At 40.6% G+C, this 23,609-nt stretch overlaps 1 long non-coding RNA gene across 1 annotated transcript in view; it reads right to left on the reverse strand.

Annotated features, from left to right (window-relative positions):
• Window positions 1–1,372: 1,372 nt before the first annotated feature.
• The window catches only part of LOC133069569 (uncharacterized), an 88,392-nt gene continuing 66,155 nt past the window's right edge, over window positions 1,373–23,609 (reverse strand). Inside the window, exon 4 of the long non-coding RNA XR_009695900.1 lies at window positions 1,373–1,551. This is a non-coding gene — a long non-coding RNA (uncharacterized LOC133069569). The remainder of the gene's footprint in view (window positions 1,552–23,609) is intronic.

Here is a 23,609-nt window from a genome sequence, read left to right on the forward strand (position 1 = left end):
CAGTACAATCTGTCTTTCATAGGATGTAATATACAAAAAGCTGAGTGAAAAAGATCCTAAGGAGTAGCAACAAAAAATGCTTAGAAAGGCTAGAGCAGATTTTTTTTAAATGCATTTTGGCCATTTAAGACAGGAGCTAGGGTAGAAAAACCTTATGGAAGATGAGGCTAATGAATTACACCCAAAAGGATGGTTGAATTCAACTCACAAGCACTGGGAAGACATTCCAGGAAGTGACAGAGTACATTTAAGGAAGCATAGCTGAGAAAGTGAGGATATGTTTAAAGAAGAGCCATCATGGTATAATCACTTTGGCAATCTGTGTGCCAGTTTCTAATAAAATTAAACAAACACCTTCCCATCACATGGCAATTTCACATGCACATGTTCGCAAAAGGACTCACAAGAATGTTCCTATTAGCTTTATGAATGATAGCACAATTTCTCATCATGAGGAGAATGGGTAAACGATTTATGCAATATTTATTCAATAAAAATAAATGAGCTGCGTAACAGGCAGTATAAACATCTGTAATGTTTATGGATACATTGCATAGACATGTTGAGCTAAGTCAGATAGTGAAGAATACACACTGCATGATTTCATTTACATGAAGTTTTAGAGCATACAAAATTAATCTGTGATGATATAGAAATCAGAATAGTTGTTGCCTCAAGGTGTGGGGATAAATTGTTTGGAAAGGGGGCAGGAGAAAAATTTTTAGGATGATGGAATTGTTCTATATCTAAATCCGTGGAGCATTTATGCATTTTACTACATGTAAGTTGCATCTCATGAAGCACTTCTAGTGAAAAAGAACATCAGCAAGTGGTCCATTTGACTAGAGTACCTGAAACATGACAATGCAGTGATTGTCATATACTACTAAAAATTGTAATAAAGGGCATGAAAGCAGTCGTTTACTCCTATTGGCTCTTGTTTTATATGAAGCAAAGTAGGAGGCAAGATCATCTGCTGAATTGCAGTGTAAAAGTTAATTCTGAAAGTCTATAGTGTTATTTGCAATATCTTGACTTGTAGAAGAAATATTTTGATGGAGCTTATTTTTAATTGGATAGATTTATATTCTTTGCTAAAATGGAGTGAAATTGATGAAGTCTATGATTTTTGTATTATTTAAATTTAGGGAAACAAAAGTTATTTTAAGTAGAGACAACTTATTCTATGCACAATTTCTTGTAAAAATACTTATCAAAGAAAATACTTTAAATGGAGGCAAAGAATTAGTGTCCTGAAAAACCTTTGGACTAAAACATTTACACATTTAAATATTAAAAATAAAAAGAATTGAGAGCATCACACATACACACAAAAAAAGAATTTGCTGAAAATAGCCCAAGCTGAGGATTTAAGGGGAGAAAAGTTAGGAAGAGCTGAACATGGAAGGGAATTATGACAATCTGATGAGATAAACTAGTTTATTTCTTATGGGGTTTAATAAGGTATTTGTGATAATTTAAGCAAGCCCTGTAGACTGATATTCTCAGTTGATTAGATCATGAGATGATGAGCCCCATCTTCGCAAAGATCTGAAAAAAACAAATTAACAGAGAAATAAATCATGGACTTTTTGACAGCATCTTCTTAATGTTCTACCTAGATATAAATGAAGTTTCATTGCAGTGGGCGTCTTTTTCTCATGAATTATGATGTGGTGTTGTGTTTATTTTATTTATTGTGTATCATTTGGCATCTCATTTTTCAGCTGGTTTCACAAGGGAGGGTGACAGGAATACTATATTCCTCCTTTTTAACTAGAACTTTCCAGTACTTGTTTATACTAGTTTCTACATTAGCATTTTCTCAATACAGGGTGGAGAGATTTGTGATGTTGACTCTGTCCCTGATAAGCTTTCTTTAATGCTAAGGAATGCCTGAAATGCAAGGTTTGGAGTTAGATCTGCGTGGCCTTCAGTAAGTTATTTTGATTTCAGCGTCCTTGTCTGTGAAATAGACATGCCCAGTACCTCCATGAAGGGTTATTTTGAAAACTAGAAATGATGTATGTGAAGTGGCTACCAGACTACCTGGAACATGCAAGGAACACAACAAATATCAACTAAAACTATTAATTATTGAGATTACTGGAGCCTTTGTATAGCTAGAAAGCGCGACTACCATACCTACACTTCATAGTCCTTCAATCTGATTTGGCTTTGGTGATTACTAAACAGCTATTTTGCTTCATTTGTTACTTTAATTTTTTTCTGAAGCACACAAAAGAAATTGTCCTCTTTTTTGGCCAGAGCATTAATATTTTTTTCTAGAGCAGGAGTCAGCAAATTCTTCTGTAACAGGCCAGACTGTAAATATTTTGGGGTTTGAGTATCATACAGTTTCTGTTGCATCCACTCAGTTGTGCCATTGTAGCAGGAAGGCAGTATGCAGGGCATGGCTGAGTCCTGATCATACCTCATTTATTACAAAGCCATGGGACTGGCCAGATTTGAGCCACACGTGGTATTTTGCTGCTCTAAAAACTACCAGTATCAATAGTACATGACACTTGGTACCTTTTGGACTTACCTCATAACGATTACCTTTAATGATTTTATTTTACAGATATTGTTGATATTTTGGGTGGTATTTCAAACATAGAATTTTTTTAAAGTTCCATATCTCCCCCCGCCCAGCTTTACTGAGGTGTAACTGACAAATAAAACAGTAAGATTTTTAAAGATTTTAAAAGATTTTTAAGATTTTTATGTACAAAGTTATGATCAAACATGGAATTTTTATTGTTTCAGAAATGTTTACCAAAAAAAATCTCCTTTACAAATAATTCACCCAAATAACTCAAAGAAATCATATATATATATATAAAAAAAGTCAGCTATAAACCTAATAGAGATCAAGTCCTAATATCTCCATCTAAGAAACAATAGTGTATGAATCACATTTACAACAAACAGTTGTATATCTGTATAAAATATTGTTTAAAAATTTTTAGGACTTCTGTCTCTTTAAGGAACATTTTAAAGGAGATTACTTTTTTAGTGGATTTCTAATTGTATTTGGGTTAATCATGCACACAGCTACCTAGTACCTCCGTCTTTGAAATTGAAAAATTCTAGCAGGCTTTCAATAGGGAATCTGTGTTCACTGTGTTGTATAGCAAGATAGGGAGTCACCAAGTGATCTTGCCACTGATGTGATGAGGGGGAAAGATGATACATATGTACATCAATGGCCTAGGGAGGCCTCCGTAGGTGTTACTGCCCTATTCCCTACTAGTGGTTCTATGATCAGTTTATCCCTCACTTCTAGATGGTAACAATATTGCTTCTAAAGAAGTGTCCCTGGGACTTCCCTGGTGGTCCAGTGGATAGGATTCCACCTGCCAGGGTAGGAAACATGAGGTCGATCTCTAGTCCAGGAAGATCTCACAGGCCACGGAGCAACTACTAAGTCTGTGCACCTCAAATACTGAGCCTGTGCTCTAGAGCCCGCAAGCCACCAATATTGAGTCCACGTGCTGCACTACTGAGGTCCCAATGTCTAGAGCCTGTTCTAGAGCCTGGGAGCTGCAACTACTGAGGCTGCGAGCTGCAACTTCTGAAGCTCGTGTGCCTAGAGCCCGTGCTCCACAACAAGAGAAGCCACCGCAGTGAGAAGCCTGTGTACCACAATGAAGAGTAGGCCCTGCTCACTGCAACTAGAGAAAGCCCACATGCAGCAACAAAGACCCACAGCAACCAAAATTAATTAACTAATTTTTCTTCATTTTTAAAAATGTATTATTTGTGTGAAAAGTATTATAAACCTACAGTAGTATATGGCCAGTTGTGTTAGTTGGGTACCAAGGCTAACTTTGTCAGACTTATAAGCCAATTAGACTCAGGAACACGTTCTCAGAGTGGAACCTGTTGGAATGTAGGGGACTAAAATTACACGGAACATGCACTTTGCTCTGGTATGAAACCTGTGTTTCCATTTTGCTAAATGAAAAATGCAGTGCCTCTAACTGATGGGCAATATTAATTTAGACTTGTTCTCTCTGATGTTTCATTATGGCCAGAGCAGAGACAGCCTGGCTTTGTGCACAAGTGTCAAGATGACTTGTAGAAAGTGAGGGCGGATATTAACTGGGAAAACAAACTGTGCTATGACGAAGTGAACTTTCTGCATTGAAACTCAGCTTGCAGACTATGGTATAAGAATATATAATTAAAGTAGAATTAAAAAAAAAGAATAAAGAATAAAAAAAAAAGTAGAATAATGAAGATGTAAAAAGTAGTGAAGATAATTGTGGTTGTTTAGTCGATCAGTCATGTCCGACTCTAACTCCACGGACTGTAGCCCACCAGACTCCTCCATCCATGGGATTTCCCAAGCAAGAGTACTGACGTGGGTCACCATTTCCTCCTCCAGAGGATCTTCCCCATTCAGGAACTGAACCCACATCTCCTGCATCCTCTGCATTGGCAGGCAGATTCTTTACCACTGAACCACCAGGGAATTCCCACAGTGATTCTAAGATGAAAGAATCAAAGAAAAGATAGCGTGGGCAACATGGAAGGTAGACAGGGCCAGAAGATTAAAATATATAAGCCAAGTGTAAGCAGCCAATCCAGAGGTCAACAGCTACAGAATCCTGTTAGAATTCATGCAGGAAAACCAAGAGCAAATTCCCAGAGCCACTGGGAGGGCAGTGAGGGTGTAGCTTCAAGTCTCGTCAACAGACTGGAGTAAAGTAAGCATTAGGTCTGAGCAGGCTCCACGGTGGAGAAGCACAGCGGGTACTGAAGACTAGAGAAGTCGGGTGTGTGGCCAACTTCTGATTTCTTGCCTCCGAACTTGTTCTATTCTTGGTAACAAGCCTAGCAAGGGAAGTAAAACATTTCAATGCTTCTATTTAAAAAAAAAAAAAAAATCACACAGAGGATTAGCTATTTGGAAATAGGTTGCCATGAATAGGCAGTTGAGTTAGAGCTTAGATCCTACCTTGAATATTCTGTTTTGTTCTTTCCCCTCCGCCTTTAACAAGGCCTTCTGCATTTTGCTGGATGGTGTATTGTGAGGCTGCAAAGTGTAGCGGAGAACAGACCGACTTTTGATTTGATTGCTCTGGTTTTTGTTAATTATAGTACAAAGGCATAGTTCATCAGGTTGATAGAGGGACTGAATGTTCTAAAAATTGGGAGAGGGAGCGAGACAGGGGAAGTGGTTCATGCTTTGCAGCTAATTGCTCTCAAACAGTTATTTCTTTCTTCAAGGTGTTTTGTCGTTTTGTTTTTCCTCTGTGGTAATTACCACAAAACATGCCATCTGTTGGTATCTCGTGTCATTACACTGCAGATTTTAAGTGCACCCATAGTCTCATATATAAATCACTTAAGCTTTCATATGACATTTACTGTCTTCAAATTCAACATAAGTTGCTGCACAACATCATCAACAGGCCAACGCATCTCTGGCAAATCTACAATCGATTCTGGCATCCTCTGCTCCTCCTGCCTTCCGCCAATCAATCAGCTGCTCTCACAGGGAGGTTCCAGAAACAGCGAGAGTCGTCCCCATTGTTCACATCCCAGCGACAGTCTCGGGGAGATCCTCATGCTTGTTCTTACATTGGCCAAAGGCCAGTCTGATGAAAGTAACTTGGCAACTTATGTAAGAAGGAGGAAATGGTTGTACGGTGCAGCTGGGGTTTTATTTCAGCAAGAATGGGTTTCACTGTGTTTTGTTTAACTTTGGAATCATGTGTTTTCTCGCGTCCAGGTGTGCTTTCCCTCTCACTTGTCCATGCTTCCTTGCTCCTGGCATCACACACAGGTAGGCCTTCCCCACCTTCCACCTCCAGAGCTGGATTCTTCATTGCTGTGATGGGTGAATGGCCATTGTTCAAGAGGGCCAGGGTGAGAGGGTATAAAAAGACTTATTTTTCTTCCAAAGAATGCAACCTTAGGTTTTGTAGAGTTCCCCAACAAACTCTTCTTTACTGGCCATATCAGGATAACAGCAGTGTTACTTCAATAACCAGGTCCAGAGTTGCTCTCAAGGAGACTGAAGCTTAAGGACAGCAGCAAGGTCGGCTACTGGGCATGGGAGAGAAGATGGGTAACCATGAGACCGTGCAAGGCTCTGCCAAAGAGGTCAGAGGAATGTGAGGGAGGGTGCAGAGGGCCTGAGAAAAGATGAGGTCATAACCTGACGTGGGAGAGAGAGAGTGGGAGGGGGGTTCAAGAGGGAGAGGACACATGCACACTTACGGCCGATTCAAGTTGTTCAGCAAAAACCAACTCAATCAGTTCAGCTCAGTTCAGTCGCTCAGTCGTGTCTGACTCTTTGCGACCCCATGAATCGCAGCACGCCAGGCCTCCCTGTCCATCACCAACTCCCGGAGTTTACTCAAACTCATGCCCATCGAGTCAGTGATGCCATCCAGCCATCTCATCCTCTGTCGTCCCCTTCTCCTCCTGCCCCCAACCCCTCCCAGCATCAGGGTCTTTTCCAATGAGTCAGCTCTTCGCATGAGGTGGCCAAAGTACTGGAGTTTCAGCTTCAGCATCAGTCCTTCCAGTGAACACCCACCAACACAATACTGTGGAGCAATTGTGTGTGTTTGCTCAGTTGCTCAGTTGTGCCTGACTTTTTGCAGCCCCAATGACTGTAGCCTGCCAGGATCCTCTGTCCATGGAACTCTCCAGGCAAGAATACTTAAGCAGATTGCCATTTCCTACTCCAGGGGATCTTCCTGATCCAAAGATCAAACCCGAGTCACTGGGTCTTCTCCATTGGCAGGTGACTATTTACCACTAGCACCATCTGGGAAGCAATTATCCTCCAAATAAAAATAAATTAAAAAAAAAAAAAACACCTGATGGCCTCCTCTCAGGAGGTAGGCCTGGGGGAAAAAAAAAGCTAGGTGGAAATGTGGTCAAGTACTTCTAGAATTTCTCTTTGATTTTAAATTATTGGCAATGTTGTGGGGTAAGCTCTTTCCAGTATTTCACATTTTTAGTCACAGTCAGCTCTGTGTGGAACCTTGTGTTGGTGGCATTTTGGGGAGTGAAGAGCTTGGGGGTGGTGGTGTTGCAGAGGAGAACCAATTCTGACTCCGTGCTGGAGCTATTTCTTTGACTTGCTTCTCATTGCTGTTGTTATCAGAATCATACATAATGGCTTGCCTCAAAAGACCCTGCCCCTCTGCCTGACTGTTAAACTAAAGAGCCTTTGTTGAGCTCATGGAGAAATAATCTGACCCTGCACACCTGTGAATGGCTGCAAAGAAAGAAGATTTTTTTTTTCTTTTTTCTTTTTTTTTTTTTAAGAAAAGAAGGTATTAACACACCCCTTCCAAAGGCTAGCACTTTCAGGGGATATTTTGCAAGACTGATGGCCCCTTTTACTTTCGTTCTTCACTGCCTCTCCCTCTTTATTCTGCTTTTTGACTTTAGTTCCTCATTGCTTCTCTTTCAGGTTCTATAAAAGAATCTGGCATCCAAACCCTGACAAGATGGTTACTTGGAGACATTAGTCTGCCATTCTCTTGGTCAGCCAGCTTTCTGAATAAAGTCGTATTCCTTGCCTGAACACCTCATCTCGGATTCTCTGACCTGTCGGGCAGTGAGCACGCTGAGCTTAGACTAGGTAACAGAATGACACTGTAAACAAAAAGGACACCATGTGCCTTGTGGCAAAGATGCTCTCACACCGGAATGAATCCAGAGGGCATTTAAAGTTGGAACCAGATGTGACCAGGAGAAAAGTAAATACTTCCGGGGAGAAATGGCAGGGCCATGGCTTCCCCACAGAAAAGAAATGGATGTTCTGGTTGGTTTGTTGGCATTCAAGGCAAGGTGATCTTGGCAGAGATCTCAGCTTTTCAGTTGTACTCCTTGATCCACTCTTTTTATTGTAGTTCAGTTCACATGATAATCCAAGTGCTCCTGAATCTTTATTACGGTTCAAAGTCATGTGAGGATAGAGGATTGTGAATGCAGGGAGGGATGTCTGCAGGGAGGTGGGGAAATGGAGGCTCTCAATATTGACTGTTTTAAGAAGTTTCAATTCAAAGGGGAACATGAAGGCAGAATGTTCTCATAGCAGTTGTGGAGGGAGGGCAATTAGAAGGGTGGGGACAGGGTATGGCAAAGAAAGACAAATCAAGGCAGATACGTTGCTTAGTTTTCTGGTTATTGGTAGTCACTGAGAATGTTCATTGATTGAGGAACGAGCCACCGGTAGAGAAAGTGAAGACACTGGAGAAAGAGAATAAAGGAATAGGAAATTTTTAAATTTCACTCATTCTTTATCCTTTAGTATGTTGTATTTTCATTTCCATTCATTTAAAAGTGTATTTTAATTTATCGTCTAATTTTTTGGCTCTCTTTTTTTTTTTTTTTTCTTTTTTAGAGTGTGTTTTTTAATTTCTACATGAGTGTGTGAAATTCGCTCAGTCGTGTCTGATTCTTTGTGACCCCATGGACTATACAGTCCATGGGATTCTCTAGGCCAGAATACTGGAGTGGGTAGCCTTTCCCTTCTCCAGGGCATCTTCCCAACCCAGGGACTGAACCCAGGTCTCCCGTGTTGCAGGCGGATTCTTTATCAACTGAACCACAAGGGAAGCCCAATTGAGTGTTTTCCAACTGTTTATTCCTCATTGATTCCTAATATCATTCATTGTGGTCAGAGAAGAGACTTTGTATGACTTCAATTCCTATAAATCTGTTGAGACTTGTTTATGGTCTAACGTATGAGCTAGTTTTAAAAATGTCTTATGTGCCCTTGAGAAGAATGTGTAGTGTTTTATAGATGCCTGCTGGATTGTGTTGGTTTATAGTGCTGCTCAAATCTTTTAATTCCTTGTCAGTCTTATAGCTGTTGTATATTATATTGTCTTTTTTACTGAAGTGTCATTGACATGCAACACTATATGAGTTTCATTTGTACAATATAATGATTCTGTATTTACCTATATTGCAAATGACCCCCACAATAAGCCTAGTCACTATCAGTGCAGTTCAGTTCAGTTGCTCAATACTGTCTGACTCTTTGCAACCCCATGGACTGCAGCACGCCAGGCTTCCCTGTTCATCACCAATTCCCTGAGCCTACTCAAACTCATGTCCATCGAGTTGGTGATGACATCCAACCACCTCATTCTCTGTCGTCCCCTTCTCCTCCTGCCTTCAATCTTGCCCAGCATCAGGGTCTTTTCCTATGAGCCAGCTCTTCGCATCAGGTGGCCAAAGTATTGGAGTTTCAGCTCCAGCATCAGTCCTTCCAATGAAAATTCAGGACTGATTTCTTTAGGATTGACTGGTTTTTATCTCCTCGCAGTCCAAAGGACTCTCAAGAGTCTTCTCCAACACCACAGTTCAAAAGCATTAATTCTTCAGCACTCAGCTTTCTTTGTAGTCCAACTCTCGCATCCATATATGACTACTGGAAAAAAACATAGCTTTGACTAGATGGACCTTTGTCGGCAAAGTAATGTCTCTGCTTTTTAATATGCTGTCTAGGTTGGCCATAGCTTTCTTTCAAGGAGCAAGCGTCTTTTAATTTCATGGCTGCAGCCACCATCTGCAGTGCTTTTGGAGCCCAAGAAAGTAAATTCACTCACTGTTTCCACAGTTTCACCATCTATTTGCCATGAAGTGATGGGACTAGGTGCCATGAGCTTAGCTTTCTCATTGTTGAATTTTAAGCCAACTTTTTCACTCTCCTCTTTCACTTTCATCAAGAGGCTCTTTAGTTCTTCACTTTCTGTCATAAGGGTGGTGTCATCTGCATATCTGAGGTTACTGATATTTCTCCTGGCAATCTTGATTCCAGATTATGCTTCATCCAGCCCAGCATTTCTCATGATGCACTCTGCATATAAGTTAAATAAGCAGGGTGACAGACAATATACAGCTTTGATGTACTCCTTTCCTGAATTGGAACCAGTCTCTTGTTCCATGTCCAGTTCTAACTGCTGCTTCTTGACCTGCATATAGATTTCTCAGGAGGCAGGTCAGGTGGTCTGGTATTCCCATCTATTTAAGAATTTTCCACAGTTTGTGGTGATCCACACAGTGAAAGTCTTTGGCATAGTCAATAAAACAGAAGCAGATGTTTCTCTGAAACTCTCTTGTGTTTTTGATGATCCAACGGATGTTGGCAATTTGATCTCTGGTTCCTCTGCCTTTTCTAAATCCAGCTTGAACATTTGGAAGTTCACAGTTCACGTATTATTGAAGCCTGGCTTGAAGAATTTTGAGTGTTACTTTGTTAGCATGTGAGATGAGTGCAATTGTGCAGTACTTTGAACATTCTTTGGCATTGCCTTTCTTTAGGATTAGAATGAAAACTGACCTTTTCCAGTCCTGTGGCCACTGCTGAGTTTTCCAAATTTGCTGGCATATTGAGTACAGCACTTTCACAGCATCATCTTTTAGGATTTGAAATAGCTCAGCTGGAATTACATCACCTCCACTAGCTTTGTTTGTAGTGATGCTTCCTAAGGCCCTCTTGACTTTGTATTCCAGAATGTCTGGCTCTAAGTTAGTGATCATGCCATCGTGGTTATCTGGGTCATGAAGATCTTTTTTGTACAGTTCTTCTGTGTATTCCCACAGAATCCCACCTCTTCTTAATATCTTTTGCTTCTGTTAGGTCCATACCATTTCTGTCCTTTATTGTGCCCATCTTTGCATGAAATGTTCCCTTGGTACCTCTAATTTTCTTGAAGAGGTCTTTAGTCTTCCCCATTCTATTGTTTTCCTCTATTTCCTTGCATTGATCACTGAGGAAGGCTTTCTTATCTCTTCTTTCTATTCTTTGGAACTCTTCATTCAAAAGAGTATATAATACAAGGTGTATATTATATATTAATATACATAATAGAGAGGGACAGAGAGAGGGGTGTCTCCAAGATTTCTTTAAAAAATCATTTATTCCTGGCTGCGCTGAATCTTCTGTTGCTTTCCGTGGCCTTTCTCTAGTTGTGGCGAGTGGAGGCTGCTCTTCGTTGTGGTGCACGGGCTTCTCACTGCACTGGCTTCTCCTGTTGCAGAGCAGAGGCCCTAGGTGCCCAGGCTTCAGTAGCTGTGACGCTTGGGCTCGGTAGTTGCAGCTTGTGGGCTCTGGAGCGCTGGCTCAGCCATCGTGGTGCGCGGGCCTAGTTTCTCCATGCCCTGTAGGATCTTCCCGGACCGGGGATTGGACTCATGTCCCCTGCATTGGCAGATGGATTCTTATCCACTGTTCCTACAGGGACATTTTATTTACATTTATATTTAGGTCACTGAGAATGTAGAAATGTTTGCTCATTAATGTTGTTAATCATAATGAGAAAAGTTGTTTATTTGTATTATAAATGTTGTTGATCATAAAAAAAAAAAAAAAAAGAGTATAGCTTTCCTTTTCTCCTTTGCCTTTAGCTTCTCTTCTTTTCTCAGCTATTTGTAAGGCCTCCTCAGACAACCATTTTACCTTTTGCATTTCTTTTTCTTGAGAATGGTCTCGATCACTGTCTCCTATACAATGTCATGAACCTCCACAGTTCTTCAGGCACTAGTCTATCAGATCCCTTGAATCTGTTTGTCACTTCCACTGTATAATCCCATAAGGGATTTGATTTAGATCATACCTGAATGGTCTGGTGGTTTTCCCTACTTTCTTCAATTTAAGCCGGAATTTTGCAATAAGGAGTTCATGATCTGAGCCAGAGTCAGCTCCTGATCTTGATTTTGCTGAGTGTATAGAGATTATGCATCTTTGACTGCCAAAGAATATAATCAATCTGATTTTCGATTTGAGCATCTGGTGATGTCCATGTGTAGAGTCATCTCTTTTGTTGTTGGAAGAGGGTGTTTGCTACAACCAGTGTATTCTCTTGGAAAAACTCTTTTAGCCTTTGACCTGCTTCATTTTGTACTCCAAGGTCAAATTTGCCTGTTAATCCAGGTGTTTCTTGACTTCCTACTTTTCCATTCCAGTTCCCTATGATGAAAATGACATCTTTTGGGGGTGTTAGTTCTAAAAGGTCTTGTAGGTCTTCATAGAACCATTCACCTTCAGCTTCCTCAGCATTACTGGTTGGGGAATACCTTTGGATTACTGTGATATTGAGTGATTTGCCTTGAAAATGAACAGAGATCATTCTGGTTTTTTGTTTTTGTTTTTTTGAGATTGCATCCAAGTACTGCATTTTGGACTCTTTTGTTGACTATGAAAGCTACTCCATTTCTTCTAAGTGATTCCTGCCCACAGAGGTAGATAATCTGAGTAAATTCACCCATGCCAGTCCATTTTAGTTCACTGATTCCTAAAATGTTGATGTTCACTCTTGCCATTTCCTGTTTGACCACTTCCAACTTACCTTGATTCCTGGACCTAACACTCCAGATGCCTATGCAATATTGTTCTTAACAGGCAATGACACAGTTGACTGTAATGATGTAAGGTGGCTCAGCAGTGAAAGCTTCTGCCTGAAATGCAGGGGACACAAGTCCAATTCCTGGGTCAGGAAGATTGCCTGGAGAATGAAATGGCAACCCATTCCAGTATTCTTGCCTTGGAAATCCCATGGGTAAAGGAGCCTGACTAGCCACAATCCATGGGGTCACAAAGAACTGGACATGACTTAGCGACTGAAACTGCCACCACAACAATTCAATTGTGGTCAGAAAGAGCCTGAAAATAAAGAAACACTATCCATAATTACATATTAACTTGTGTTACTTATATTAGTACTTAGCTGTATATTAACTTACGGGTTTAGTTTGATAAACTTTGCTTAGAATTTTGTGCTTGCTTTGGTCTGAAAATATGGGTGCTGGGTAGTTAAGTTGGAGGCTGTAAAGCTCTGCTTCAGAGGGAAGTCACTCATTCTTTAAGTTGGAAGACAGAACATGCCATTGGCCTGGAACTATTTCATTCTCTTCTGCAGGTCTTTCTCAGTGTTGGAAGTCTTAAAATTTACCCATTTCTCCCTGACCCAAGACTCAATTTTCCAGTAGTGACCTAGGCATCAACTTCAGACAACCTCGCAGCTTGGTGTGGGACACGAGCTACAGCTACTTCTTTTTCTGGACTGCAGTACAAGTTTTTGTTCTTATAAAATTGCATAATTTGAGAATCTCCCATTGATGGCTCAAAATAGTGGGGTTTTTTGTTCTTCAAGATTTAGTTATTATTTTGTGAAAAGTTTTTCTGAGTACCTACTCAGTCATCAGCTAAAAGTAGACCTCACTTGGAGCTTCCATGATGGCTCAGCAGTAAAGAATCCATCTGAAGATTCCCTGAAGAAGCAAACAGCCACCCGCTCCAGTATTCTTGCCTGGGAAATCCCATGGATGGAGAAGCCTGGCTGGCTACAGTCCATGGGGTCTCAAAAGTGTCGGACACAACTTAGCGACTAAACAACAAAGATCTCACTTACTCTTCACCTGACTGAAATATGTGTGTTGCTCTTCCCTTTGAGAGGGAGGTTCTCTCTTGTATCCACACTTAGTTCTTCCTCTTGAAGACTGACCCCACTACTTATATTCTTTTTTTTATTTATTTTTATTAGTTGGAGGCTAATTACTTTACAATCTTGATCCCATAACCTTGAGTCTCTTCTCTGTTCTTTTCTATTTGTTATCATTTTTCTCCAATGGCTTCAATCTCTCCCCTACTAGTGGCTCCTCCCCCCAATCTATGAACATTCTCAGTGGCTACCAGTAACCAGAAAACCAAGGACCATATCTATGTTGGTTTGTCTTTCTGTGCCACACTCTCTCCCCATTCTTCTAGTTGCACCCCCCAATTCCATCCACAACCACTATGCTAACATCCTGCCTTCATGTTCCCCTTTGGATTTAAACTTCTTCAACAGTCAATGTTGACAGCCTCTATTTCTATACCTCCCTTTCTCAACTCATGGCAATTTGGTGTCTGCTCCCAACCCTGCACTGAAATTGCTGTTTCTAATGTTCCCAAAGGCTTTCTACACAGTCAGAACTGTCCAGTTCTTATCTCACTAGACCTTTCTGTAGCATTTACCATTTCTGACCATGCCTTCCTGGAAGCTTGGTCTTCTCTTGAATTTTGAGATACCACTTTCCACTGGCTTCTCGGGATTCTCTCTGACCGCTTCTATTTGACAGCTTCTCTTCTTTTGTCCAGCTCTGGAAATACTGTTCTTCCCCAAGTTTCTGACCTTGGTGCTCCTTTATCCACAAACATATATTCACTGATGGTCTTAATCTATTTTGCCATATTCTAAACTCTAAGACTGTCATATCCAACTCTCCACCAGCCATATCTACTTGGCTGTGCCATGAGCATCTCATTCCAAACTTGCCCCAAATTTAGCATATTTGTTCAACAAATAGTGAGTATCTAGTATATGCACAAGATACACACAATCCTACATTCATGGAACTTTCGGTCATCATCTTAATACACCAAGAAATGTTCTCTGTGTCTATATTTCTTCTCTTAAAGAGATAGATTACTGTCATCTGTCCACTCAACCAAGCCAAAAGCCTAGACTTTTTCTTAGACCACATATTCTCTCTAAACTCCTACTTTTGATTTGTTCTCAAGTCTGTCATTTCTACCTCCTGTTGTTTTTTTTCCTCCTATGGACAGAGGAGCCTGGTGGGCTATAGACTCAGATGCAACTGAAGCAACTTAGCATTCATTCATCCATTATTGCTATGGTTCAGATCTTTATCATTTTTGCTAGGATAAAAATAGCACCTCCCAGTAGGTTTTCCTTTTCTCTCACCTCTCCTTTACAAGTCATTCTAGTACCATGACTTACATCACACCCTTCAGAGGTTTTCTGTTGCATTGGATTGAAACATAATCTTTCCTGGTCACTACTGTTTTCCAGCAGTCTTACTTCTCAGCCAGCACACCCCCACCTGCCTTGTAGTAGGTTTATTGAGAAATTATACCTTGTTGGAGCATAAATGTGAATTCTTGAAATATTCCTTCTAACAGGTTTCTAACTGGACAATCATTCTTTAAAATTTTATCAAGATCCCACAACTTTCTGGTCATCTTTGTTAGAACAAACCAATTTCAGTGTTTAAGAATCAGCCTGGGAACTCCCCTGGTGGTCCAGAGGCTAAGACTCTGCACTCCCATGCAAGTGGCCTGGGTTCAATCCCTGGTCAAAGAACTAGATCCCACAGGGCACACCAAACATGAAAGGTCCGCATAACACAACTAGGATGCAGTGGAGCCAAGTAAAAATAAATATTAAAAAAAGAATCAGTTTTGATCTCTTAAAAAGCATTTTTTTTTGGACTCAAAATCAGGTCATTGTTTGTTTCAAAGTTTCATTTCTTTTTTCTTTTGTCAACTTCTTTAATAAACATAAAATTACATAAATTAATAATTATAGCAGTGTGTCATTAGGTCTGCAACATATATAGACAAATTGCATATAATAATAGCACAAAGGAGAATATCATTTTTTTTTAAAACTGTATGCCAACAAATTAGATAACTTTAATATTATGTATAAATTCCTAGAAAGGCATAAATTATTAAGCTGATTCACAAAGAAAGACAAACTGTGAATGATATATAAGAAAGATGTTAAATTGGGAAGAACAAAACAGCACAAAATGAAACAAGAAAATCCCAGGACTTCCCTGGTGGTCCAGTGGTTAAGAATCTGCCTGCCAATGCAGGGGACGAGAGTTTGATCCCTGCTCTGGGAAGATTCCACATGTCTCAGGCAAATCAACCTGTGCATTAGAACTACTGAGCCCGCTCACCGCAGCTATTGAAGCCTGAGCTCTACAGTCTGTGCTCCGCAATAAGAGAAGCCTCCACAATGAGAAGCCCTCGCACTGCAGCTCGAGGGTAGCCCCCACTCGCCACAACTAGAGAAAGCCCTTGCACAGCAATGAAGACCCAGCACAGCCAAAAATAAATAAATAAAATAGATTTTAAAAAATAAATAAAAGGGCTTGTGTACTCAAAAGTCCTCATGGCTTCTATTGGACATATTTTCATTTAGGAGAAGGAAAGTTCTCCCTTTTTTTTTTTTTTTTTTTTTGAGCTATTCTTTTATGTCAGGTCTACAAAACTGCATGTAACTTCATAAATATTTTTAAGAGATACAGTTTTGTAAATATTTAATATTCTGCTAATTTGATTTTGAATTGTAAATGTCAAGTATTCTGTTTGAGGTTTTTTATATTTTGTCATATTTTGTTAAAAAGGGAAAAATTTTACATTTTTAGAATGCTTTTATGAGCAAATTTAATGTACTGAAAATATAAATTTTAATACATAAATAAAAGAAAGAAAAGCCAGACCCAAAGGGCTCTCCGCATTGTACCATCTTAGCACTCTTTTCAAAATCAGTTGACCACAGACATCAGTATCTGACTCTGAATTCCCAGCTGTCTCCACTGGTGTCCATGACTCAAATCTTCATTTCAAGTCAGCCCAAGAAAGATGCTGTTGTCTGGCTTGGGAGCATCTGCTCTTTATATCTCTTTTCAGTCCTAGTAACTTTAGTGTTTAGAGTAGGGAGAAGATTGGAGAAACAGCAGCCAATCCTATTTAGTCTGATGCTAGTGGACTTTACTGATGTGGTTTCCATGCAGGTTTCACCTGGTGCCTCTGTCCCTGAGGAGATCCCCTCCTCAGGACTCCTCAGGGGAGGAGTCTCATAATTTGAGTGAACCTTCCATGGGTTGGGATCACCATTTGCTCACCCTGCTGGCTGCCTGAGAGGCTTTGTGGCTCTGTCCTTCCACTCATCCCTGTCCTTCCACATTCCTTTGTGTGGAGCTACCCAACAACTCGCAAGGTTCTCTTTTTTACCCTCCCGATTTTCTGGCATTTTGCCCCTCAGATCCTCTGTCCCACAGTTTTCAGGCCCTCCCAAGGCAGACAACAAGCCTCCAAAAGACCAGAATTCAACATCAGTCTTTTTTTGTTGTTCAAGTTCTCCGCCAAATCTGAGACTGCTTATGACAGGCACATTTCTCCTTCCAGCAGAGTGGAGGGGCTGTCAAGGATATTCAGTTCCAGATTCCCAGAACCCTCTCCCCAAATCTCTCTTGCAGTATGAGTGACATTACCTGGGTGATCCAGAAATCAGTACATACCTGTCAATATGACTGAGGACTGCCGTTGGTAATGGTTTGCAGAGCTGTTTGAATGTTATTGAACGGCACAGAACTGTACTTTAAAATGGTGAAGGTGGTAAGTGCTATGTTATGTATATTTTATTATGCATATTTTCTATGAAGGAAAAACCATTAAAATATGAAATGCCAAAGGGAATGAGGGGAGCAGTGCTGCAGCTCAGCAGGCTCCTAGTTGAGGAGGGAGATGTCAGTTTTCCTTTGTTACAGGTTTCCTTATTAAGTTCTCTTGGAGCTCTCTTAGTGTGGGGTTGCTGTTATTCAGTTACGAAGTCATTTCTGACTCATTGTGACCCCAAGGACTGTAGCATGCTATGCTCCTCTGTCCTTCACTGTCTCCCAGAGTTTGCTCAGACTCATGTCCGTTGAGTCAGTGATGCCATCCAACCATCTCATCCTCTGCTGCCCCCTTCTCCGTGAGATAAATGCACTTCCTTTCTGTCTTCATCAGAGAAGGGTGGGAAAATCACTTTTCTCAACAGGCACTGCACACCCTATGGAATGGATGACCTTCTTCTCGCTGGCTTCCCTTATATTGTTGGATGTGAGAGTGCTTCTAGGTTTGGGCTATTCGGATTTTTGCCTTCTCAGTAATCCCCCTGGGGGTGTGAGTAGCCCATTCTACAGGGGCTGGAGTCTATTTAGAATGTGAAGTGCTTAGTGGGTTTTTATTTGTTTGTTTGTTTGTTCTCTGCTTTGAGTATTAGTCTTGATTCCAGAATAAGATAATCTCACTTGACAGCTACTTGCATGAATTTGTGCTGATACAGGAAAGTATAAAACGGGAAATGCTTAATAGAAGTTATGAGAGGATAGAAAGCTGCAAAAGTATAAGGATTTGTCACATCGCCTTGTCCTTGCAGGTTAACACTTCGTATATTTATTTATAAATGAGAAGGAAGACCTCCCCCAAAAGTATTATTGTGGTTCTGATTTGTATGTTTTCCACCCTTCCATATCTGCTTGCATTCAATATATAACTGGCCCAAGATCCCAGGCTGAATTTGGAGGCAAAATGGGGATGTAATCCAGCAAGTGAAGCTCAGTTTCAGACCCTCAGAGTGGGGAGGGGGTCTACCTTGACAGTGTACATGGATGAGCCCTCTTTCCTTATGCCTTGAAGCCCTTGCTCATGGAAGCACAGGGTTCCGAGAGACCACTGGGCTGCTGCTGCTGCTGCTAAGTCACTTCAGTCGTGTCCGACTCTGTGCAACCCCATGACTGCAGCCCACCAGGCTCCGCCATCCATGGGATTTTCCAGGCAAGAGTACTGGAGTGGGGTGCCATTGCCTTCTCCGACTTGGGGCTGAAATTGAGGTAAATCTGTAGTAACTAGATGAACCAAGTAAGATCCAAGGGTACCTAACTTGGGTCCTCACGGGTGTTCATCTGACTCTTGATCTTCATCTATCAATTAAGGGAGGTGGCCAGGGTCCCATCTGGATCTCAGTAGGTTCTAATAACACACAGATGTTCTAATTCTACAACTTCAGACTGCAATGTCCTTGATTGTGGAAAATGAAGAGACAAGCAGAAGACGTGAGGAAGTCCATGGGTCGTGAGGAGAAGCTGTCGGTGCAGCCGCCATCTTGAAGCACCAGCGGCTTCTTAAGCTTGACTGTTCTGCCTCAGCTCTGGCAGGACTCAACTTTGACCATTTGGAAGAAGCAGTTATTAAAAATTCTGCATGTGCTGAGCCAGATGTATGTCATTTTTAGAATATGGCTTTGGTGTCTATTTTGAGAAGGCATTTTATTCAGTTTCCAGTTGGTCAGCATTACTGAGAGACACACAGCAGAGGTTACTTACAGAGCAGGCTCGCTTGGGAAAGGAAGAGACGATGATCCTAACGCATATGAATGCAGTCCTTTCAAAGGGAAGCAGCTTAGTTTCAACTCAAGATGCCACCGTGTTCAGCTGGACCGCAGCTGCCATTTCCCGTTTCAGTTTCCTGGTTTTTTTTTTTTTTTTTTTTCCTTTTCTTTTCCCACCATACCACACAACTTGCAGGATCTCATTTCCCTGACCAGGGATTGACCCCACACCCTTGGCAGTGAAAGCACAGAGTCCTAACCTCTAGAGAGCCAGGGAGTTCACCATAACTCAGTTGTTTTATATATATACTACTAAGAAATTACCAAGTTGTCCAGTCCCTCAATTGTTTCCCACTCTTTGCAATCCCATGGACTGCAGCACGCCAGGCTTCTCTGTCCTTTATTACCTCCCATAGCTTGCTCAAACACGTTGAGTCAGTGACGCCATCCAACCATCTCATCCTCTGTCATTCCCTCCTCCTCCTGCTCTCAATCTTTCCCAGCATCAGGGTCTTTTCTAATTAGTCTTCTCTTCACATCAGGTGGCCAAAGTATTGGAGCTTCGGCTACAGCATCAGTCCTTCCAGTGAATACTCAGGGCTGATTTCCTTTAGGAAAATCAGAGATGCTTGGAATAATATTCTTCATTATTTTGGGGACTTTTTGGCAGAAGGAAACTGTTGTATATCTTGATGTAAGATGAACCTTTCATCAAGGAGTAAGATACAGCACAAGCAACATTTCCTCTCTATGATCACCGGTGCTGGTTTTAACACCAGAATGGGCTGTATTCACACATTTAGCACAGAACTGAAGTTGAGAAAAATGAGTTCCCTTTTTGTTGAGGTGAAATTCTCATAGAGTGAAATGCAAAGGCCGTAAGCATATGTAAAATCTGAGGAGTAATGATAAATGTATTCTCCTGTGTAACCATTACCACAATCAAGATATGGAACATTTTCATTAACACAGAAAGTTCCCTCATTTTTACTGTTATTCTCCCAATCCCCCACAGGCAAACATTGCTCTCTTTGTCATCATAGATTACTTCAGCCTCTTTTAGAACTTCATACAAATAAACTCATACAGTGTGTATCCCTCTTGGTCTGCATTTTTCCTCCTAACATTGCGTTTTTGAGGTTCATCCTTATTGTTTCTTATATCAGTAGTTTTTTGAGGTTGTAGATCTGTGAGCTAATTTTTTTCACCAAATGTGGGAAATTTCAGTCATTATTTCTTCAAGGTTTTTTTAACCCCATTCTTGCTCCCCTTGCCTATAGCGACTCCAATTAGTTGATACTAGACTACTCAATCCTGCCCTGTGTGTCTCTGAAGCTCTGCTCACATTACAATTCTTTTTCTCTCTTCCTCTCAGGGTGGATTTCTACTGACATGTCTTCAAGTTCATTAACTTTTTTTTTTAAGGAAAATTAGCTTTTATTAAGGTACTATGCTAAGCACGTTACAATTTTAATTCAACTCATTCTCAATTGTTAACTCAATTAGTCCTCAAGCTGTATCACCATTTTATAACCGAGAAAACAGGCACAGAGGAATTAAGTTACTTTCCCAAGGTAACACAGCTTTTAAAAGACAAGAGGCAGAATTTGAGCAAGACAGTCTTGTTCCAGAGCTTAGGCTCTTACCTAATGAAGTGTTACGACTCTGTATGAGTTCATTAACTTTTTATTCTTCAATATCTTCTTACATTCATCCACTGAAAATAATATTTCAGGTATGACCACCCTAAGTTTCAGAATTTTCATTTGACTGTTTTTCATAGTTTTTATTTCTCTGTAGAGATTATTACAACATTTTTCTTTTTTTACTTTAAGTCCTTACACATATTTATCAGAGCTTCTTCAAAGTTTTAGATCGCTAATTCTAACATCTCAGAGATTGTTTCTGGTGATTGCTCTCTTCCCTTAATTATGGGTTACCTCTACCCATTTTTATTAATGTGCAGTAGCTTTTGGTTATATACGCAGCAGTCTACATAATGCATTATAGAGACTTGACTCCATTGTTTTTCTCTTATGAATGTTGATTATTTGGTTTCATAGACAGTTCAATTTGCCGGCTTGTCACCTTGATCTTAGGGATGTTTGGTATGATCATTTTTTACAACATATCCCCAGAAAGTTTTTACTTAATGTCTAAGCCCTCTAATTTTGTAGGACTCAAACTCGAACTCTATTCCCCAACAGTTGTGTGCAGGAAATATGTTTTTTGCTCAGCTCTTTTAGACTTTCCATTGTTTTCTTCTTAGCATCTTGGAGTTCCTCTTGATTATACACAATTATTTTGGCCACCTGATGCGAAGAGCCAGCTCATTGGAAAAGACCCTGAGGCTGGCAAAGATTGAAGGCAAGAGAAGAAGGAGGTGACAGAGGATGAGATGGTTGGATGGCATCACTGACTCAATGGACATGAGTTTGAACAAACTCAGGGAGATAGTGAAGGACGGCGAAGCCTAGAGTGCTGCAGTTCGTGGGGTCACAGAGTCAGACATGACTTAGTGACAGAAAAAAACAACATACACAATTCAGGGGTTAGCCAATAATTATAACAGAATTTACAAGTAGATATTTGGGGTGTCTCCCTTCTTTCGTGGATTCCTCCCCTCAAATCCTTGCTACTTTTGGGAGCCCCATACTCAACCCATGGAATTCTCTACCCAATAACATTGTGCTTTCTGCTTGAGTTCTCTCTGCCCATCATCAGATATGGACTGCAAAGTGCCCCCAGGAGAAAAGCCATGGAAAACTGGACATGATGCAATACATGTTGTTTTGTTGCTTGTAAGTATCTAAAAATCTACAGTTTCTGTATGCTTATAGTTACTCCCTGGTGCCTTCAATGGGTTTTTGTTTCTGTTTTTCAAAAATTAATTTTGTTTATAGATATAATTGCTATCTTTCAGGGGCTTAGTCAAAATAAAGTACTTCACCATTGCTAAAACTTGACTTCAAAATGAGTTTCAAAATAAATATATTGTTCAGTTCTGTTCACTTCAGTCACTCAGTCGTGTCCGACTCTTTGCGACCCCATGAACTGCAGCACGCCAGGCCTCCCTGTTCATCACCAACTCCTGAAGTTTACTCAAACTCATGTCCATTGAGTCGGTGATGCCATCCAACCATCTCATCCTCTGTCCTTCCCTTCTTCTGCCTTCAATCTTTCCCAGCATCAGGGTCTTTTCTAATGAGTCAGCTCTTCACATCAGGTGGCCAAAGTATTGGAGTTTCAGCTTCGGCATCAGTCCTTCCAATGAATATTCAGGACTGATTTTCTTTAGGATGAACTGGTCGGATCTCTTTGAAATCCAAGGAACTCTCAAGAGTCTTCTCCAACACCACAGTTCAAAAGCATCAATTCTTCGGTGCTCAACTTTCTTTATGGTCCAGCTCTCACATCCATACATGACTACTGGAAAAACCATAACTTTGACTCGAGGGACCTTTGTTGGCAAAGTAATGTCTCTGCTTTTTAATACGCTGTCTATGTTGGTCATAACTTTTCTCCCAAGGAGCAAGCACCTTTTAATTTCATGTGTTGTATTGTACAAATAATGAAGAACAAAATTTGGGAAATGATCAGATAAACATTTACAAAGATGTTTTCCTTTCTCTTTGACCTCCTCTTGTTTCCCCCTTTTCAGAAGATTCATGTTTAATTGTCATTTTTCTGCATGTCTCAGCCTTTTGAGAAGTTTTTTCCCTCTTGTATTCCCAACCTTTGCTTGGCATGTTTTCTAATTATTGAACTCTGTACACTAAATATGATAATGAATTTACTTGTTTATATACCCTGTGGACTAAATAAAGAGGTAAATTGAGGCAAGTTTTAATTACCAGAAACATTTTATTTGGGAATAGCAGAAGAATGATAACTGGGGAAACACATGCTATGCAAGTTACAGGCAAGTCTTTTGAGAGTTTGAAGTGGTCTGTATTGATGGACAAGGAGTGGAAAGGGGGACATCCAGGCAGAGTCCAAGCAGGGATCTGAGAATGGACAGGGACTATTAGGAGGAGTTTACTAGTCAGGAGATGAGTCTTGTCTTCTGTAAATCAAGCATTTACAAGAAGTCAAGAGTCTCTCAGTTCTTGAGTTCTCTTTTTTTGAGGGTGCCTGTGTGAAGTTGTGCATTTCTTGTCCTCTGACTCCATTTAGATTGAAGTCCTTTCACAACCCCCCCTTTTTAAAAACTTTTTATTTCATCTTGGGGTATAGTTGATTAACAGTGTTGTGATAGTTTCAGGTGGACAGCAAAGAGACTCAGCCATATGTATACACGTATCTGTTTTCCCCCAAACTCCCCTCTCATCCAGGCTGCCACATGACATCAAGCAGAGCTTCCTGTGCTGTACAGAAGGACCTTGTTGATAATCCATTCTATTTTTTATTTAGTTAATTTTTTAACTTTTTATTTTATATTAGAGTATAGCAAGTAACAGTGTTGTGATGGTTTCAGATGGATGGCAAAGGGACTCAGCCACACATATACATGTATCCTTTCTTCCGCACACTCCCCTCTCATCCAGGCTGCCAAATGACATTGAGTAGGGTTCCCTGTGCAGTACAGTAGGACCTTTCCACAAACCCTTCTGACTTGATAGGGCCATTAGGACTTTACCCTGGATTTTGTCTAGGTCATTATTTTGCACACAG

This window comes from Dama dama, chromosome 14 (genome assembly GCF_033118175.1).
Source record: "Dama dama isolate Ldn47 chromosome 14, ASM3311817v1, whole genome shotgun sequence".
NCBI classification, from domain to species: Eukaryota; Metazoa; Chordata; class Mammalia; order Artiodactyla; family Cervidae; genus Dama; species Dama dama.